Source organism: Megascapheus bottae, chromosome 1 (genome assembly GCF_031878675.1).
Source record: "Megascapheus bottae isolate mThoBot1 chromosome 1, mThoBot2.hap1, whole genome shotgun sequence".
NCBI classification, from domain to species: domain Eukaryota; kingdom Metazoa; phylum Chordata; class Mammalia; order Rodentia; family Geomyidae; genus Megascapheus; species Megascapheus bottae.
In genome coordinates, this window is record NC_143509.1 from 53,113,083 (window position 1) to 53,134,562 (window position 21,480).

A 21,480-nucleotide genomic window follows, 5' to 3' on the forward strand; every position below is an offset into this window, starting at 1 on the left:
CTGCAGCTCTTTTCCTGAAGCTTCAGCTTCTCACCTCAGTGGTCATTTACAGTATTTCCTCTGCACAGTAAAAAGCAACTAAGCACAGTTATTTTTATCATGTGAGGTGATAAACATTCATTATTTGCAGGAAATCTGTCTAAAGGAAATCTAATCTACTTCGATCATATGATATGCACTGGTGACTCATGCCTTTATTTTACCTATTCAGGAGGCTGAGATCTGAGAATCTATGTTCAAAGTCAGCCTGAACAGGAAAGTCTGTGATACTCTTTATCTCCAATTAACTAGGGGAGGGAGGGGGGAGGAAGAGAGACTGGGAGTAGGAAGTAGAACTGTACCACAAATAGTGGTAGAGCTCTAGCACTAACCAAAGAAGTGCAGGAACCCTGAGTTCAAGACCCAAGTGGCACTTAAAAAAAAAAAAATAGCTGAGCACAGTAGCTCCCACCTGTAAACCTGGCTACTAGAGGCTGAGATCTGAGGATTGTGGTTCAAAGCCAGCCTGGCACTAAAGACCCTGAAACTCTTATCTCCAATTAAGCACTAGAAAACTACAAGTGGTGCTGTGGCTCCAGGGTAGGGTGGTAACTTTGAGCTGAAGAGCTCAGGGACAACACCAAAACCCAAAGTTCAAGCTCCATGACCGGAAAAAAAAGATAAAATAGCCAGTGCAAAGACACTAGTTTACCTAAGAGGGATAAAATCACCACAATGAGAAAGAAGGTAAGGTAAAATTAAGAGGGGAAAAGAAATAATCACAAACTTACTACATAATACTGTCTTCAGTCCTATCTTTGACTAGGTTCAAAATATAAAAGCTATGGGTTTTTCTGTCTTAAAACTGCATACACACAAGTAGATTTGTCTCAAAAAACATATATATATATATATATATATATATATAATTTTTTTTTGCCAGTCCTGGGGCTTGAACTCGGCCTGGGCACTGTCCTTGGACACTTTTTGCTCAAGGCTAGTGCTCTGCCACTTCACCCACAGCGCCACTTCCGGCTTTTTCTGTGTATGTGGTACTGAGGAATCAAACCTGGGGCTTCATACATGCTAGGCAAGCACTCTACCATTAGGCCACACTCCCGGCCCTCAAAATCATTTTTAAGCTAACTTTCCACATCATTCCATTCTCAAGAATTATCACTGGTAGGTTTTGACTTAATAGGAAAATCAGAAGATTACTTCAATTCTTCAAAGAGTTAAAAATCAAAATTAAAGCAGTTACGATTTTAGTGTCTATCTTATTAAAAGGTTTTAGTAATACTTTTAGAAAAAAGATGGTACTGCAGACTTCATACAGACAAAAGGAGGAGAGAGATTTCCAAAAGGAAAAATCACTGTAGCTGGCAATGCTTCCAAGATGACCAAACTTGACTAACAATACAGTCTCAATAAAAGGAAAAAAAAAAACAAGGTACAAAGATATCTAGAAGATAAGCTACAATAAAACTGCCAACAATCACATTCAGAAACCTGCTATATTCCTGCTTTCACAGCTGTTTTCCACTATCCTTTTAAAGTACTTTGGGCACAAGACACCCTGCAAATCACAACAGGTTAAATAATCACAAACTCAGCCTCCCAGGGTTCTCTCTATGACATTATGAGAAGCTGTTCAACATTGCCTTTAAACCATGAACCTATTCATTAGGCTCTTAAATTTGTATCCTTCTACATCCTACTTATAGACCTGGTAAAATTGCAGGTTTTATGGGATGAAATACTTTTTATAAACACAGCTGCTTTACTTTCATTAAAAGGCTCTGCCATTCAGCAATTTACTAAAAGTTCTTTCCATTCAAGATCCTGGTGTGTTACTCGTTTCCTCTTAATGTTTTTTTTTAATCTTTCACATCACTATTTTATATTTTTCTCTTAGTGTTGCTTCATTTATTGGACACATAGTTTTGATATGTATACCAGGTAGACCTCCAATTTTCAGTCTTCCTCCCCTCACCTCCAGAGTGCTGGGATTATTGGTGTTACCACCATTCCTAGTTGATGTAACAGTAACTCAATTATTAGTTATCATGTTGAGACTGAAAGGTCTCAAGAGGGGAGAGGGAAATGGGGACCAAGACATGAGAAAGGGTATCAATGTATGTGAATTAATGCACCTTCTATCTGGTGAATATAACGTAACCCTTCTATTAATCATAATAAAAAATATACGAAAAAAATGAAAGGTCTCAAGGCACACATTATGGTCCATTTAGCTATCTATTCCTAGTTCAAATAGTTAGCAAGTAAATATTGCTTAATAAGTGGAACAAGGTGAACAAATTAAGGAACTTGAAATTTCCCTTTGTTTCTTCTAACAAATAATCTATTGCTACAACTACATGAATTAAAAGCAATGATCCTTCCATTCTGAAAAAGAAATAAAAAATATTTTTTAAAAATAAGTGAATTAGATGGTATGCTGTGCAGTACTAATAAGCACTATATGAAAGAATGCAGTTTTGATACCAATGGCTCACCTCTGTAATCCTACTTATTCAGGATATTAAGATTTAGAGGATCACAGTTTGAGGCAAGGCTGAGCAGAAAAGTTTTTCATTTTTGCCATTAGTATGGCTTGTACTCAGAGTCTCATGTTCTCTGACTCATTTTTTTTTTTTGGTGGGGGTGGGGGTTGGGGGGAGGGTGGGGTTTCAGTTATGGAGCTTGAACTCTGGGCCTGGGTGTAGTCCCTGAGCTCTTCAGCTCAAAGCTACCCACTCTACCCTTTGAGCCACAGCGCCACTTCTGGTTTTCTGGTGATTAGTTGGAAGTAAGAGTCTCATGGACTTTTTGTTCCCGGGCTAGCTTTGAACAGTGATCCTGAGATCTCAACTTTCCTGAGTAGCTAGGATGACAGGCAGCAGCAACCAGAACTCTCTTTTTTTTTTAAGCACACAATTGGTGCTTTACCACTTGAGCCATGTCTCCACTTCCTGTGTAAGTATTCTTGACTCTTCAGTAATTTAGTTGGTACAATTGTACTAAGTAAGGTTAATGTAGCTAGATTATTTAAGCAGAAATAATGAGTCGTATTTTTTTTCTGTTGAATGATAAGCTTATTAAATTTGTAGGATAAAATGTATAATCTAGTCAATAAAATCAATTTGAAATGACTTGTACATAAGTTCATTTTAATTTTGAGAATTTGTTAGCAAATTGTAATAGTAATTGGAATGAAATAAATACTGATTTTATAGAAGATTGAGAAAGCACAGATATTGAGCTGTATTGTGGGTCCTGGAGAACCAGCTAGATTATCAGTCTTCGTGTATGTATAAGTTTGACCATATTTAATAATTATGGCAGAACTACTGCTACAGGCATCTCAAAAAGAAAATTAATGTTCCCTTTTTTGGTACAGTTTATTACTTTGGTTTTCTCGATTGACTTTCAAGTGTTAGTGAAGGAATCTGGTTACTTATCTTCTTGAATGCTACACACTTTCAAGGATTATAGGGGACTAAGCTTATTCGTGTATGCATGCATTGGTACTGGGGTTTCAATTCAAGAGATTTTGCTTGTTAGATATTCTACTGCTGAGTCCACCACTAGCACTTTTCAATGCTGGCAATTCTTCCTGTCCAGGTGTGCCTAGGTTGCAATCTGCCTATTTTAGGTTTGCCATCAAAGCTAGGATAGTAGGTTTGTGTCACTATGCCAAGCTTCTTTATGGTGAGATAGAGTATCACAGACTTTTCTGCCTGGTTTATCTTGGAATAATGATTCTTCTGTTCTCAGTCTCCCACACAGCTAGAATGACAGGTATGTACCAGCATCCAGTCCTTGAATTCAAGACCCATGACTGATAAAAAAAAAAAAAAGCAATTAAGCCACCTGTGACTCACACCTGTAATCCTACTTACTCAGGAGGCTGAGCTCTGAGGATCATGGTTCAAAGCCAGCCAGGGCATGAAACTCACCACCAATTAACCACCAGAAAACCAGAAATGGCACTGTGGCACCAGTGGTAAAGTGCTTGCCTTGAACTGAAGAGCTCAGGTACAGTTCCCAAGCCCAGAGTTCAAGCCCCCCGAGCAACAGAAAGAAAGAAAGAAAGAAAGAAAGAAAGAAAGAAAGAAAGAAAGAAAGAAAGAAAGAAAGAAAGAAAGAAAGAAAGAGAAAGGAAGAGAGAAAGGAAGGAAAGAAAGAGAGAGAGAGAAAAGAAGGAAAGAAAGAGAAAAAGAGAGAGAGAAAAAAAGTCAATTTTGAATAACCACTGTCTTTAATGCCCAAAGAAACTAATGCATATTTGCATATAATATGCACTAAAATCTATTAGTATATAAGGGTACCAGACACCAGACTAAGAAATTTCCTGAAACAAATGAAAACTGTACCCAACTAATGAACATTTCAAAATTACACCTTTCTAGGTCTTATTCCACTGACTATGGCCGAATCTTCTGGGTTGAGGAATGTCTGATTTTAATAAGCTTCCAAGTTTAACTCTGATGCAATCAACTACAGAATAAAAAGCACTACATTCAAGAGCAAATTAAGCCTATAAACTCCTTCAGAAAACAATATTGTAAAAATATTGTATATTTTTCTTTAAATAGCATATATTTAAAAATAAGACAAATAATCCTTAGTTTTCAATTCTAGTGGCCGCATTAAAATGTTGCTTCTAACATTGCTAAGGAAAGTTAACACATCTCTTAACTTGGAAAGAACTATATACTAAATAGAGGTATGTATTGTATAAATACAGGGCTGTGTTATAGTCTAATGAGGATATAGAATGCAGTCAACTCCTACAGGAGGGAGGGGCTTTCCTAAAACAGAACGTCATTCCCAGTGCCAAGTGTTAAGATGTCATCTACTATGTGGATAAAAACCAAGAGTAAGAAATGATCAGGACCTAAGAAGTGTATTTTGCCCTAATATAACCTAGATTATATATCTAGTCTTAGCTAGGTTATTTATTATGCTTTACATTTTTCTCATGTTATTAAAAATAGAGAAAAGCGCTTTTATCTATTTTTTGGGGGGGTGGGTCATGGGGCTTGAACTCTGGGCTGTTCCTGAGCTCTTCAGCGCATGGCTACCTCCCTACTACTGGGCCTAGGCACTGTCCCTGAGCTCTTCAGCTCAAGGCTACCGCCCTACCCATTGAGTCACAGCCCCACTTCCTGTTTTCTAGTGGTTAATCTAAAGAGTCTCAGGTTGTTTAGTGCCCAGGCTGGCTTTGAACCGTGATCCTCAGATCTCAGCCTCCTGAGTAGCTAGGATTAGAGGCATGAGCCACCGCAACCAGAGAAAAGTGCTTTTTAAAAGCTTCACAGCTATATAAGGAAGAAACAAATTAAAACATGTATCCAAATCTGAAAGTGAATATGACAGCACTGATAACACAGCCACCCTGGGCAATTCTTTTAGTGCTAACTCAGAGACCCAAAGTTACATATTCACTATTATTTTCTATAAGGCTATATTTTTTATACAGAATATAATGATCCAAGAGGTAACCAGAATTAGTCACCTATCAAGAAAGAGATTACAGAAAATATTCTTCCTTCTTCTTTGGCCCTTGGCCCTCTTTTTGGTGACTCAATGCATCTAACAATGAGTAAGTTGACCAACCCAAAAAGATACCTGAAAAGCCTGATTTTATCTAGATTTCACAATATTCAGTTCCTATATTATTTTCCTTTTACTAGTTAACTTCATATTTGTTTGGAGGTACTAGGGTTTGATCTCAGGACCTTACACTTACTAGGCCATTTACTCTATCACTTGAGCCACTCTACCAGTCCCTTCTTATTAGTTTTATATCAGCCAAACATCAAAAACAAAGTCTGGATAGACATATAACTGGTAAGAACAGAATCAACACTCAATAATTTGTTGATTATTCAATTTTTTAAATGCCCTGGATATAAAGTTTAGTCTACTAACCAAATAAAGAATGGATACCGGGCTGAGTTTGGCCTAGCAATAGCACGCACAAAGCCCTGGGTTCGATTCTACGGTACCACATACATAGAAAAGTCGGGAGTAGTGCTATGACTCAAGTGGCAGAGTGCTAGCCTTGAGGAAAAAGAGCAAGGACAGTGCTCAGGCTCTGAGTTCAAGCCCCAGGACTGGCAAACAAACAAACTTAAAAAAAAAAAAAAAAAAAAGTTGGGGCCGGGAGCTTGGCCTAGTGGTTAAAGTGCTTGCCTAGCATGCATGAAGACCCGGGTTCGATTCCCCAGTACCACATACACAGAAAAAAGCCGGAAGTGGTGCTGAGGCTCAAGTGGTATAGCTCTAGCCTTGAGAAAGTCCAAGGACAGTGCTCAGGCCCTGAGCTCAAGCCCAGGACTGGCCAAAAAAAAAAGCAAAATAGGGGTAAAGGAGGTAAAGTATAAAGGAGTAAAGTGTAGCTCAAGTGGTAGAGTACCAGCGGTTCACACTTTTTTTGTTAAAATACATCTTTAATTTTCATTTGTCTCTAATTTTCACTGCTTCTCTCTTCCAAAAGGTAAAAAGTTTTCAATATTCCATCATTTAGCATTATGATACCACATCAGTACGATGTGCTCATTTCATTGAAATAGTAAAATTCTTCATTCAGTTTTTACAGCATATTACCAGCCCAAGAATACACTTCGCACAAAATCAATAATAAATATAATAGTTAAAATAAAAGCATTATGGAGGTTTCTCAAAAGACTCAACATAGAGCTCCCCTATGATCCAGCAATCCCACTATAATCCTAACCACTCAGGGGGCTAAGATCCTGAAGATCACAGCCAGGACACCTAAGTCAAAAAGCACAGTGGAGCTGTGTCACAAATGGCACAGTATTAAACTTGAGCACAAAAAGCTCAAAGACAGTGCCCAGTCCTGAGTTCAAGTCTCCGGACTGCCACAAAAATGAGAAAGAGAGACAGAGAGACAGACAGAGAAGAAAGGTGAGAAGAAAAGAGGGAAGGAGGGATACAAGAGTTACCTCAGCATAGTAAAAGCCACATATCAATAACTCACAGTAAAACCAGGTATTGTAGCACATTTGTAAACTTTGTACTTAGAAACTGAGGAGAATGAGGCAGCAGGATCATGAGTTTAAGGTCAAACTAGGATATAAAGTAAGAGCTTTCCAAAAAAAAAGTCGCAGCCAGGCAGGCGCAGTGGCTCACGCCGGTAATCCTAGCTACTCAGAAGGCTGAAATCTGAGGATCAAGGTTCAAAGTCAGCCTGGGCACAAAAGGACCTGAGACTCTTACCTACAATTAACCTCGGAAAAACAGGAAATGGGGCTTGGCTCTAGGGTAGTGGGATAGGTAGCCTTGAAATGAAAGTCTCAGGGACAACACCCAGGTCCAGGGGTATGCCTTGAGCTGAAGAGTTCAAGGACTGCGCCCAGGCCGGGTTCAAGTGTCAAGACCCACCACAAAAAAAAAAAAAAAAAAAAAAAAATCACACAATGCTGAAAGGCTCAAGTGACACACTGCCTGCCTAGCAAATAGAAGGCCCTTTCAAATCTTAGTACTATGAGGGGGAAAATATTAAAGCTTTTCCACTAAGACCAGAAACAAGGAAGGCAATAAAGACACCTTTATCAACAGAGCATTGTCAGTTCTACTCAGGTTAACTACAGTATTATAATTTGGATCTGAGATGCCCCTAAAATACCCAAGCCTCCCAGCTTGTTCATCAATCTGTAGCAGTATTAGGAGGTGATGGAATCCTTAGGAGGTAAGACCTAATAGAAGGCTAAAACATTTGAGTTCCTCAAAGAAGACACTAGAACATTGACCCTTTCTTTCTGTTTCCAAATCTCGTTAAGAGATTATACTCCTGTTCTGATATATTTACTGTACTATCACAGGCTAAAAGTAACATGGTGGAGTCAGGCATGGTGGCACACATCTGTAATCCTAACAGGAGTCTAAGACAGAAAAATCACAAGGCTGAAGCTACCCTTGACTAAACAGTGTATCTCTATTATTTAATATGTTAGTATTAGAAGACGGAGCCTTGGGAAGTGATTAAAGCATGGAAGCTCAAATCTCATGAATGGATTAGTGCTCCGATAAAAGAGGTTGAAGTGGGTACCTAGAGCCCTCTTGTATTCTCTTTGCCCTTCTACTTTCTGCCACATGAGAGCACTGAAACAAGGCACAACTTTGGAAACAAAGACGGCCCTCACCATACACTGAATTTGCCCATCTAGAATACAATGTCCTAGTCTCCAGAACTGTAAGAAAAAAAAATACTTATATAGATGTATATATTAGTAATAAATTGCCCAGAATGTGGGTATTTTGTTGTAACAGTAGGGACAGGCTAAGACATTACCTTAGACTCAACACACACACACACACACACACACACACACACACACACACACACACACACAAGATAGTAAGACACATCTATAACCTAGCACTGTGGAGGCCAGGGGAGGAAAACTGCAAGTTCAAGGCTGCCTGGGCTACACAGCACTGGCACCTGTCAGGTATGTAACATTATACATCTGCTGTAAAAAACAGTATGGTGATTCTTCAAAAACAAAAAAAAACTCAGGGCCAGGAGGTTGGTCTAGTGGTAGAGTGCTTGCCTAGCACACACGAAGACCTGGGTTCGATTCCTCAGTACCCCATACATAGGAAAAAGCTGGAAGTGGTGCTGTGACTCAAGTCGTAGAGCACTAGCCTTGAGAAAAGTCCAAAGACAGTGCACAGACCCTGAGTTCAAGCCCCACGACTGGCAAATAAATAAACAAACAAACAGACTCAGAATTATCATATAAATCAACAATCCCATTTTGGAGTATATACTCAGAAAAATGGAAAACAATACTTAAGATACCCATGTTCACGGAACTATTCACAAAAAACAAACATGGAAAAGATCCAATTGTCCATTAACATACAAATTAATAGATAAGCAGCTTAACACAGTAGGAACATACAATATCGTTAAACATTTAAAAAAGGCAGCTCTGACATGTACTACAACACTGAAGAGCATCAAAAACAAAGAGAAAAGATGATTGCTGGCAACTGGTAATAGGAAAAAATCAGGTGTAACTGTTTAATGGCTATAATGTAATCATGTAAGATTAAAACACTTGTAGAAAGGGAGGGTATGATGTTCACACAAGATGAATATACTTAAGACCATGGAATATACATGTAAAAATTCTCAAAATAGTAAACATTACAGGATTTTATAAGCTAGAAGAGAAATAGATCAAAAGGTATCATGCATACCTTATTTAGTTATTTCCTTGGAAATCTACAATATTTGGTATTTTTTCCTCTGGTATATGCCTACTGTTAACCAATTTCAAACAAATTTGTAGATCAAACCATTTAGAAATTTATAAATAATATAATAATTGTGTTGCACTGAAACTCACATTCAACATTGAAGGAAGTATTTTATACTTGATAATGGTAAACTATACTTTGTCATTTAATATACATACATGCCAGCAAACTTAAGAATCTATGCTGGGTGGGGGGTGTGGGGGTGGAGGGAAACGGGTACCAAGACATGTGAAAGGGTATCAATGTATGTGAATTAATGCACCTTCTATCTGGCAAATATCATGTAACCCTTTTACTAATTACAATAAAAAAAATAAAGCAAAAAAAAAACAAATAATAAAAAAATAAAAATAAAAAAAGGATCTATGCTTTTCCAGGCAAGGTGGCATACACCCATCACATCACATAATCCAAGCAGAAGTAAAGCTGAGCTTCCTTTTTTTTGGTCAGTTGTGGGGCTTGAGCTCTGGGCCTGGGCGCTGTCCCTAAACTCTTCAGCTAAAGACTGGTGCTCTACCACTAAGCCACAGTGCCACTTCCTAAGCTTACATTTTAATACCAAATCATTCTCCAGTCAAAACTGAATGTAGGAGCCAGGAGTTTGGCCTAGTGGCAGAGTGCTTGCCTAGCATGCACAAAGACCTGGTTCAATTCCTCAGTATCAGATACATAGAAAAAGCCAAAAGTGGTGCTGTGGCTCAAGTGGTAAAGCTCTAGCCTTGAGAAAGTCCAAAGACAGTGAGTGCACAGGTCCTGAGTTCAAGCCCAGAACTGTCAAAAAAAAAAAAAAAAAAAACGATTCTAAAAAAACAAATATTTCCAATTTGAACAGGCAGTTGTCTTTCAATATCGGGTAATTACTTTTGTTTTTTTAGCTGAAATGACTTCTTTGTCATTCACTAAATTTATATACTTTAGTTTGTCTCTGGCTTTCTAAAAAATTCTCCTTTCAGAGTAACATTAATCAAGATGCATTATATTCATACCCTGCTTTGTAAAACAAAAGCTACTTTGTGCAGTTACTTAAAGGTAATTTAAAGTATCCTCCTTTCATCTCTCTGATCTCGGATTAATATTTGTATTTCATTAATACATTTTAAAATCCAGTAGGGGACGTTGTTCTGATTATTTGTTCTTTCTTGTAAACTTCAGAATATTGGTATTGCATTAACATACGAGTAATTTTACACTTTTACAATGTTTAATAGTATAATTACTTAGTCATATTTTCCTTACCAACAAGTTAAATTCTACAATTGTTTTATCTTATAAAGTCCCTCAATCTTTATGTTAATTTCATCTTTATTTCCTATTTTATTACTAACTTAAATTACTAACTCTACAAACTTTTGTATTTACTTATTGGCATACAAGAAAAGTACAAGTTTAAACTATAAACATATTCAAAGGGTTTTAATTATTTTATTAATTTTCATTACCCTTAATCAGACCTAAATATCAAGAGTTAAAAAAACACACAGAATTAGGGTCAAAAAATATACCTATCTCTGACTATACTCAACACTAAATTCCCACAGAAGACCAGAGATATTTTCAAATATAAAGCAGAATGAGATCTATAGTCATCAATTTGGGAGAAGAGAATCATGGCTTGACTATGTGGGGAATGAATGTCTATAATCTCAACTACAAGGGGGTGAAGACAAGAGAGTCATGAGTTGAAAGCCAGTGCAGAAAAAGTAAGCAAAACCCTATATCAAAAACAAAATGCAGGCCAGGGGGGCTCACGCCTGTAATCCTAGCTACTTAGGAGGCTAATATCTGAGGATTGCAGTTTGAAGCCAACCCAGGCAGGAAAGTCCATGAGTCTCCAATCTCCAATAAACTACCCAAAAGTCAGAGTGGAGCCATGGTTCAGTGGTAGACTGCTTTCCTTAAGCAAAGGAAAAGGGATAAAGGTCAGAGATAGCACCTAGGCCCTAAGTTCAAGCTCCAGGATGGTGAAGGAAGGAGAGGGGAAGGGAAATATAGGCAGGATGAGGTGGCTCACATCTGTATCCTAACTTCTTGAAAGGCTGCTATCAAGAGGACCATAGGTAAAACCGAGCCCAGACAAAAAGGTTGCAAGACCTTCACATGAACCAATGAAAAGCTGAGTGTGGGAGAATGGGCTTGTCTTCTCACCTATAAAGAAGTGTAAATAGGAGAAGTGAAATCCAGACCAGACTAGCTTGGGAAAAAGTGAGATCCTATTCAAAAAATAACAAAAGCAAAAAAGAATGATGGCATGGCTCAACTAGTAGAGAAATGCACCCCAAGAAATGCACAAAGAAAACAAAAAAATCATGGAAGAAGGGCTATTTAATTTGAAAACACTAGAGAAAACATTTATGTTTTCCAAGAAAAAGCTATCAAGTCACAAAAATATAGTCTTGTTTTAGAAGACTCTTGCTAAATCTAAAATAAATTGTATTAGGAAAATCATAAAACTTTAATAAAGTTAATAGCTAGTGAACTACTTGGAATAATTTTTGTGTTACAATATTAATTTAAAGACAGAAGGAGCAATTATGCTGCTCTTCTGATTTCTAGGCATTTGAATACTCTTTCAAGAATGCACGAATGAATGAACAAATGAATGACCAACAAAAACCAAAGCTGCCCCAGCAAAAGCAAACCAGGCAAACAAACAGCCCTGAGCTCAAACCCCAGTTCTGCTAAAACAAACAAAGCCAACTACAAATGTCTTCACATCATTTCCTTGGTAGAAATATTTTAATGAATACAGATTGTGATTTTGAAAACTCCCTGTTTTACAGAGACAAAATAAAGAATACTTGTAATAACCAGTAAAAATTATATCTTGTTTGTACCTACTGAGATAAATATAATTAGTAAGGGAGCATGACCTAGTCATACAGTGCTTGCCTTGCATGCTTGGCTAGGTTTGATTCCTTTGTGAAACATACACAGGGGGAAAAAAAAAAAGCCAGAAGTGGAGCTGTGGCTCAAGTGGCAGAGTGCTAGCCTTGAGCAAAAAGTGTCCAAGGACAGTGTCCAGGCGAGAGAGAGAGAGAGAGAGAGAGAGAGAGAGAGAGAGAGAGAGAGAGAGAGAGAGAGAGAGAGAGAGGGAGGGAGGGAGGGAGGGAGGGAGGGAGGGAGGGAGGGAGGGAGGGAGGGAGGGGGAGAGGGAGGGGGAGAGGGAGAGGGAGAGAGAGAGAGAGAGAGAGAGAGAGAGAGAGAGAGAGAGAGAGAGAGAGAAGGGAGAGAGAGAGAGAGAGAGAGAAGGGAGAGAGAAGGGAGAGAGAGAGAGAGAAGGGGAGAGAGAGAGAAGGGGAGAGAGAGAGAAGAGGAGAGGAGAGAAGAGAGAGGGAGGAGGGAGAGAGGGAGAGAGAGGGAGAGAGAGGGAGAGAGAGGGAGAGAGAGGGAGAGAGAGGGAGAGAGAGGGAGAGAGAAGGAGAGAGGGAGAGAGGGAGAGAGAGGGAGAGAGAGAGAGAGAGAGAGAGAGAGAGAGAGAGAGAGAGAGAGAGAGAGAGAGAGAGAAATATTAAGTTAAAAAGAGAAGAAAGGGGATAAAAATCATTTTGCTTTCTTGTTATCTATTTACACTTGTTAATGAAAAATTCTGAGACCTTCAGTGTCCTTGCAAGTTCATAAGAATGACACAGAAGCCGGGCACAGTGGTTTATGCCTGTAATCCTAGCTACTCAGGAAGCTGAGATCTGAGGATCACGGTTCAAAGCCAGCCTGGGCACTAAAGAACCTGAGACTCTTATCTCTGATTAACCACTAGAAAACAGGAAGTGGGGCTGTGACTCAGTGGGTAGGGTGATAGCCTAGAGCTGAAGAGCTCAGGGACAGTGCCCAGGCCGAGTTCAAGCCCTATGACACACACACACAAGCACACATGCATACATGCATACACACACACACACACACACACACACACACACAAAGACATGGACATTTTTTTTTACCTTTTTTCCAGTCCTGGAACTTGAACTCAGGGCATATGCACTGCCCTTGTGCTTTCTCAAGGCTAGCACTCTACCCTTGAGCCAATGTGCCACTTCTGGCTTTCTCTGTGCATGTGGCATCAAGAAATCAAACCCAGAGCTTTGTACATGCTAGGCAAACACTCTACCACTAGGCAACACTCCTGTCCCATAGAAATGTTGTCAAAATATCTATGAATGGGACCTACTTGCCTCTAAAAGCTCTTATTCAGGCCTGGAGCAGGGGCTACAAAAACACAGTTTGAAAAAAAAAAACAAAAACCTCCCAGATTATTTTTATTTACATGTCAGATTAAGAATTGTCTATTTGAGGGGCTGGGAGTTTGGCCTAGTGGTTGAGTGCTTGCCTAGCATGCACGCAGGTTCGATTCCTCGGTACCACATACATAGAAAAAAGCAGGAAATGGTGCTGAGTCTCAATCAGTAAAGCTCTAGCCTTGAGAAGGTCCAAGGACAGTGCTCAGGCCCTGAGCTCAAGCCCAGGACTGGCAAAAAAAAAAAAAAAAAGAATTGTCTATTTGACTACATGTATGACTTCTCAAACAATCAATGAAATGTTAAACAAAATAGAAACAAAAACATTATTTTTTTTCTTTTCTTTTTCTCTGAATAGGTGTGAGTCTTGGGATCAAACTCTACTTTCACAATACTGTTGTCATAGTTATACTTAAAATTAAGCATTTCTATCACCTGTGACCAAGACACAGCTGCTGGGGTGAAATCAAAAGAGATGTCATTGTTTATTTACATCTGCTGGAATCATAGTAAAGCAGCACTAGTAATGCATTAATGTTGTAATCATAGGAAAGATTATACACTAACACAATAGCCAATTGATAAGCAAAAAAAAAAAAACTACAACTGCGTTCTACAATTGTTGACTGATGGTTTGAATTTAACAGTTTTGTAACTTGTACAGAATTTTTCTACTGTCATAGCTAGCATTCTGGTATACCTAAAAGACTAAGGTTTTTAAATACATACTGTAAGAGCAATGTTATGTAATACCTTAAGACATCTGACTTCAAGAGATTCAAAAGCAATTTCTGCTAAAAGTTCTTTGCCTATGAAATATTTAGAAATAAGTTCTTTTGGTATATATATTCAGCAATGTTATATAAAGAATTCCTCAGCTGGGCGCTGGTAGCTCACATCTGCAATTCTAGCAACTCAGGAAATTGAGATCTGAAGTCTGAGGTTCAAAGCCAGCCCAGGCATGAAAGTTCATGACTTTTTTTTTTATTGTAATTAGTAAAAGGGTTACATGATATTTGCCAGATAGAAGGTGCATTAATTCACATACATTGATACCCTTTCACATGTCTTGGTACCCGTTTCCCTCCCCCCCCAAGTTCATGACTCTTATCTCCAATTAACCACCAGAAAACTGGAAGTGGTACTATGGCTCAAGTTATAAGAGCACCAGCCTGGAGCTGAAGAGCTCAAGGACAGTGCCCAGGCCCACAGTTTGAACTGTGATCCTCAGATCTTAGCCTCCTGAGCAGCTAGGATTACAAGTGTGAGCCACTACACCTGGCATAATTTTCTTTTTTTAACCTCTTCAGGAATTAATCAAAGACACAAAATAGAGAATTGACAATACACTCCTGTTACCCAATACCTAGCTTCCACAATTATCCAAAACTTATTATTATTATAGTCCTATCCCTTTCATTGTTGGTGTTCTTTAAAACAAATCCCAGAGTTACTTTTATTTATCTCCAACAAATAAGAATCTTGAACAGAATCTCTTTAACATTACTATATATTAACAACTTATTATCTCATACCTATTTCCTGGTTAACTTTCTCAGACTGAGAATTTGTTGCAATTTTGTTCAAGGGTATGTAGCTATAGATACAGATATAAATATAGATATGTATGTATAGATGTGTATATACATGGATATCAGATATATAAATATCAAATATAGATCCATCAAAAGCATATGCATGTGCCCTGTGCCAGTACTGAGGCTTGAATAAGCTATTGCTCCACTTTTTTCCTCACAGCTGGTTCTCTATCACTTGAGTCAAATCTCTATACTTTCAGCATTTTCTGCTCATCAATTGAAGATAATATTCTCTTGGATTTGCCTCGCCTGGGCTGGCTCCAATTCTCAGATCTCAGCTTCCTGAGCTTAGGATTACGGGCATCTGGCATGGAAGTCTGGCAAATATTGTATTTTTGTTCTATACTGTGATACACTAAAATAATATGCCCAGAAAGATGAAAATGTGAACCTGTCACATCTAGTTTCCCACTGTTCCTTATGACGATCTACAGAAATCCTTAATATAATATAAACCATATCTAGCCCCTTCCTAAAGCAAGGTCTCAGATACAACTGGGATCTCTCCTAATGTCATAATAGCCAAAAATTTTCTTAGCAGTTAAAATTGCTCCAAGGAGAGATGAATTGTAACTGACTCAACAACATACAAGTGGCTAAAGGCAATTAAAAAGCAACCCAATGTGAAGCTTGATCACATACTCAATTGGAAAGTGGAAAAACACACACATACATACACATACACATACACATACACACATACACACACACACACACACACACACACACACACACACACACACACAGTTATAAAAGTATTACTACAGGGCTGGGAGTTTGGCCTAGTGGTAGAGTGCTTGTCTAGCATACATGAAGACCTGGGTTTGATTCCTCAGTACCACATATACAGAAAAGCCAGAAGTGTTACTTTGGCTTAAGTGGTTTAACACCAGCCTTGAGGAAAGCCCAAAGACAGTGCACACCCTGAATTCAGTCCCTGGGACTGGCCAAAAAAAAAAAAGTATTACTGATGAGGCAGGATCACAAGTTCACTGCCAATTTGGGCACAGTAAGAGAATCATCATCATCATCACCACTATCATCGCACTGTTAGAAATTTTATTATATGACCCCTCAAAATATACTATAGTCATACTTCCTCTTCGTATGAGGTGAGATGACAAAATGCTTACATGACAAAGGGAACTGAGATGAATGACATAGGCATGTGAAATAGTGATAGGCTATTAATCTGCTTCAGGTAATACTGAATCACTGAAAATGATCATATCAAAATCTGGGTATCCGAAACAAAAGTCAATATTTGGAAATTTTCAATAGGTTATACTTTGGATTTTGTAATGAGAAGTTACTACCTCCATGTTTTATATTCTGGTATCCACATTATGCTTTTATTAATGCAGGTTCTGTTGGGCATCTTCTTCTAGAACAGTCTAGCTTCATCACTAAAGATTTGCTTTGAATGGAATCCTTATTCAACTTTTTCCACACCACTAAAAATGTGGCAGTTTCTTCATCAGACTCTCCAGGTTTGCGTTTTCCAATCTAAACATACACTTGATGTAAACATACATATATGTAATCCTTTCCTTGCAAGAAATGGCTAGACACTAGTCATTTCAAGGGTTCTCTTTTTATAAGCCAAACCCTTTCTACCACAACACATTGCCATCAACACATTCTCTGTTCATGCCTTACGCTCACCAATTACAAAGTCATCTGTATATTAGCTAAGCATAAAATAGATATATATACTTAACTTTTACAGGCTGAGGAAAGGCACAAAACTAGCACAAATCTCTTTTCCCATCTTCACAATTTCAGAGAAAGAAGGATCATTCTTACTATATGTGTCATTTACTTTGTCACCAATACCAAATAGCAAAGCCAAATATCCTAAGGAAAGAGGAATTTTATGTTTTCAGAGGTGTTGGTACATTGTAGTAGGAGGGCATGATAGAATTGTTCACATCATAACAGAAGCAGAAAAGACAGAAAGAGACCAGGAACCACGATAATTTCCAAAGTCACAACCCCTGGAACCTACTTCCTGCAGCTGGACTCCCACTTCCCAATGTTTCTATAGCCTCCCAAAACAAAGTCACCAGCATTCAACACATGAGCCTACGAGGACGATACCATACTCATAACATTCCGCCTCTAGTCCCCAAAGGCTCATGGACATCTCATAATGCAAAATGTATTTAGTTCAGTTAGAAAACCCCCAAAATCTTTAACAGTTCTAACACTGTTCAAAAATCCAAAACATTGCATGAAACTCAAGGCAAACTTTTAGCTGTGAGCCCCTGTAAAATAAAAAAGGACATCACATACTTCCAATATATAATGGCAAAGCAAAACATTCCCATTCCAAAGTGAAGGAAGAGGAGAATAACAAGGAAGAATTAAACCAAAACAAGTAGGGCAAAACTCCAGTAGGGCAAATAAATCTTGTGGTCCTGCCTAACATCCAGTGTGTCGTGATATGAATGCCAATGGGCTTTGGGCAGTCCTGCCCCTATAGCCTTGCTTGACTGCAGCCCACGTGGGCTGGCTCTACTCAATGTCAGCTGTTGTTAGCAGGTATTTCACACTCATAGAATCTCCAACATCCTGGGGTCTCCACTGCAACCAAGATTTCACCTTCACAGCTTTACACAGATCCCTCTCAGGGACATTAATGATGCCACACATTGTCTGGGTTCTCATATATTCTTTGAAGTTAGAATGGGAGGCTCCATCATCTCCCAACTCTTGCGTTCTACATGCCTGAGAAACTAGAGTTAAACTTACCAGCTCAAGCAGTAGACAGGCCCTCTTGGCTGCAGTGTCTCTGGGCAGCAAAATGAGGTGAACAGAATCCTGGAGAAACACTGTCCCATGCTTCCCTTTGTGAGCAAGGTGACCCAGAGGCATTCTCCATTAAGGCAAAGTCTTACAAAGATCACTCTTTCATGCCATTGAGCCTGTAATAACTGGGGTCTAACCAAATCCTGAGATGCCTTCAAGGTATCTTTCCTACAGTCTCCAATGTAAAGTGTTGGCTTCTTTTTATTGGCAAAGATCTCTTCAGAAACTATGTCTTCTTTAGTCCCATCTTTTACACTGGCTTTTCTGAATTTTTCAAATTTTTCTGCTTTGATATATGCTCTCTATTCTCATTGTAAAACTACCTAAAAGCAGTCACTAATACCTATAACAGAGTGAATGCCGAACTGCCTTGAACTTTCCTGCCACAGGAATTAGTCTATTGCCTTTAAATTCAGCATCCTATAATCATAGATCATAGACAAAATACAGGCAAATCATTTGCTAGAACACAGTATGAATGGTCTCTACTAGTTCAATTACCAATACAGTTCTCAATTACACCAGAAACTTGATGAATCTTCACTGTCTGTTTTATTCTAGGAATTCTGGTCTTCTGAGCTCTCACCAGAATCACTTATTAACCCTTACTTACAACACCTGAGGGCTTCGCTAGCCCTATTTCCCAAGCTCTTCCAGATTCTTCCCACAAACCAATTCTTCTGAACCCACATCATCAGGTGAAGTCACAGCAATGGGCCAACTTTTCTGATACCAATTTTCTGTATTAATCAGTTTCACACTGCTGTGGCCAAAATACCTGATAAACAACTTAAATAATTTATTTGGCTCATGTTTTCAGAGGGTTTGATCCATAAGCTGCTTGGCCTCAGATACCTAAGCAGGACACTGTGGTCAAAAAAGCATGTGGAAAAGATAGTTCACACCTTGAGAACAGAAAGCACAGCAAGAAGAGTAGACCAGGGGGCATGTATAACTTTCAAAGGCATGCCCTGTGATCATTTATTCAGCCTTCCAACTATTAGTACCTTTCTAACTGTAGGTGTACAAAGGAATTACCATTCAACAAATCAGTTTATGAATACAGTGTGTTCTCCTTGATGTCACCCCTTTCATTATACCTGTTGGGATTTTTACAAAATTCTTTCTTTTTTTCTTTTTTTTGGGGGATGAGGGGATGGTTAGTCATAGGGCTTGAACTCTGGACCTGGGCATTGACTCTGAGCTCTTCAGCTCAAGGCTAGTCCTCTCTACCACTTGAGCCACTTCCACAAAGTTCTAAACTACATATAATTTAGTGCCCAAAATTTAACTTCAGTGAATGTCAGTCACAATGTAAAGTTCCAGTAAAAAAAAAAAAGTTCTTAGACACATTTACAGCCTTATAGATTTTTCAAAGTACAAGTTTTGACCTTAAGCTAATTTTACTCTGATGTTCAAAAAAAAATTAAGAAACTCCAAAAGTACACAGTGAAATGTGTGTCCTTTAATCTAAAAAATAAAATAAAATAACCTTTCACTAGAATGTTTATTACAATTATTAAAGACAATGTTGCAACCACAATGTTTTCTTCTCCTTATTTGAACCAGTATCCTCACATGCCTTCATTTCCTTATCATTTAACAGGAAAACTTTTAAACTCAAACATTGGTAAATTTCTCATTAGCAAGATCTGCCTTTTGCAGTTACACGCATGTACCAGATACTGAATTTAAATGCTACAATATTCATTTGTAAAGGAAAATAAAAATAGGAAATAAGGGTAAAGACAGCACAATAGATCAAGATGCATTGTACTCATATGAGTACATATAACATGTTTAATGCCAGGTATTGGCTTATGCCTGTAATCCCAGCTACTTGGAAGGCTGAGATTTGAGGATCTAGGTTCAAAACTAGCCAAGGCAGTAAAGTTCATGAAATTTTATCTCCAATTAACCAACAAAAAAGCTAGAAGTGGAAGTAGAGCTGTGCTCAAGTGGTAAATGAATAGCTGTAAGCAAAAAGAGTTAAGGAGGAGGCCAGGAGTGTGGCCTAGTGGTAGAGTGCTTGCCTAGCATGCACGAAGACCCGGGTTCAATTCCTCGGTACCATATACATAGAAAAAAGCTGGAAACGATGCTGTGGCTCAAATGGCAGAGCGTTAGCCTTGAGGAAAGATTTCGTTCAAGGACAGTGCTCAGGCCCTGAGTTCAAGCCCCAAGACTGGCAATAAATAAATAACATTAATAGAACTTTCTGCCCATAGTAGTAGAACTCTCTAAGGTACTCTGTCTTGGATATACAAGGCCGTCCTAAACAATCCATTTATGTTCCCCATTTTATGTTCGCTCTGATCATGAAAGGTGCCAAACTTATCATCAAGAACAGTAATCAAATCAAGTGTAGTAACCAAACCAAGCAATAGCTCTAGGTTCCAATTAAAATTAACAGCCAGGAAGGATCACCAATCAGAGACAAAGTGCACTTCAAACTTCTCTAAAAAGTTTTTTCGTTTTCCATTTTCACTTCCTTCCCTGTTCTTCACTGAAAGAATGAGAAATCAAATGAACAGTGATAAGCCCGGGAACAGTTAGTTCCAAGGAAGAATTAACAACCCAGGCTTGGCAGGGAGATGAGTGCACACGCACACGCACACGAACACACACACACACACACGGCTTGGGGAAGCCTTTCGCAAGTAACTACACTAACGGAAGTCTTAAGGTCTTATTTTAAGACCTAACACTACCCCCTTGTCAATAGACTGTAAATTACAATCTAGAAAAACTCCATTCTCTTAAAAAAAAAAAATACAAGAGTTTCCTACAACGCTAGAACGAGAAAGAGCAAACATCCCGGACCTCCTGAGGACTACCACTTCTCACATGGGAAGCAGGGCAGTCCGTGTGAATCAGAATGCCACCAGAGCACTTCATGTGACAGATCCACTGGGAGCATCCGACAGTAATCCAGGCTCCTTCAGGGCCGAGGCTGCTGGAAGAGGAACAGAAGTGCAATCTTCAGGGCCCTCCTACTTCCGTTCTCAAAACAGAAAAGCTCGGTTTCTCCAGTCCTCACCCCGCAGCCCCAGTACCTAGGGAGCCTTTTCTTCTCCAAAGAGCTTAGGCGGAGGGAAAAGCAGTCACCGATCAGGGTCCGCGGAACGCGCTCGGTGACAGCCCCCTACCCCGACTTCGCAACAAATGAACCACCAGTGCTTTCCAGAGCGCCACTCTGGTAGGGAGACGAGCAGAGAGCAGATGTCCCCGATCGCCCCCCACTCCTTCCTCCCACCCCCACCCCCGAGGAAGAGGGGCGGAAAAGCGCAAAGAGGAACCAAGTGGAGTGCACGGAGGATGCCCCGAACGCTCGCTCGGCTGCCACGCTCGCTGGAGAGCGGGTGGAGAGGGGGTGGAAATCCAGACGGAGCGGAAGGAAGGGGAGAGGAAGAGCCCCTTGGAAAAGGAAGGGGGCGAAGCGCGCGCCCGCAAAAGGACTTCAAGAACACGGTAGCGGCCCGACTCCCCCAAGCCAAAGGGAGGTGCGCCCGGCCACCCGGGTACTCCACCCCAAGCCGGGGACGCGGGGAGGGGGG

General features: G+C 39.4%; 1 protein-coding gene across 8 annotated transcripts in view; it reads right to left on the minus strand.

The window, feature by feature from the left end:
* Positions 1-21,480, minus strand: part of Acap2 (ArfGAP with coiled-coil, ankyrin repeat and PH domains 2) — a 131,163-nt gene that overhangs the window by 109,097 nt on the left and 586 nt on the right. The gene's annotated exons all lie outside the window — the stretch shown is intronic.